Here is a 651-nt window from a genome sequence, read left to right on the forward strand (position 1 = left end):
GCCACCTAGAAGATCAGTAAGAGGAGCTGGAGGTGCGGGGGGAAGCAGTTGATGGTCTGGAGCAAAAACCTTAAAACCAGCAAATGCTTCTGAAATAGTCTGCTCTTGTACCTGTAGGGTCAGTTCTGCTTTTAACAAGAGTTGCCAACAAATGCTCCTCTGCAGTTTCAATGTTGCTTTAGTTAAAATTTAGTTTAAAGCTCTTTTCAGAGGCTGAGAGTAGTATGCAACCTAACAGCTCTATAGTTTGGCTGCCTGTGGCTTGGTCACATCAATATTTTGTTTGAGAGGACAAGATGTATGTTGCAATCTGTTTTACTGTACCAATGCCTGAGCAGAAATTCCAAATCAGAGGTTTGCAAGGCAGCTGAAAAGATAAGTTAAGAAATCAGAGGTTGAGATAATTTCCGAGAAGGGCAAAGCCCATGAACACCTAAAGATAGATTCACTGTTTCTAAATCTAAGAGACTTTCCAGTATTACAAAAGATCTCAAAACCATTAAGGCAAAAAGGACAAACAGGCCATAGGTGTGGAAAGAATGAATCCTACATTTGCTCACTGGCATGCATAATGTTTGTTAGAACTAGTAAGTCTGGGAATTACTGCACAGGACAAGACGGGTCATTGCTCAACAGCATGTTCAAGGGAAA

This window comes from Antrostomus carolinensis, unplaced genomic scaffold, assembly GCF_000700745.2.
Source record: "Antrostomus carolinensis isolate BGI_N321 unplaced genomic scaffold, ASM70074v2 scaffold3741, whole genome shotgun sequence".
NCBI classification, from domain to species: domain Eukaryota; kingdom Metazoa; phylum Chordata; class Aves; order Caprimulgiformes; family Caprimulgidae; genus Antrostomus; species Antrostomus carolinensis.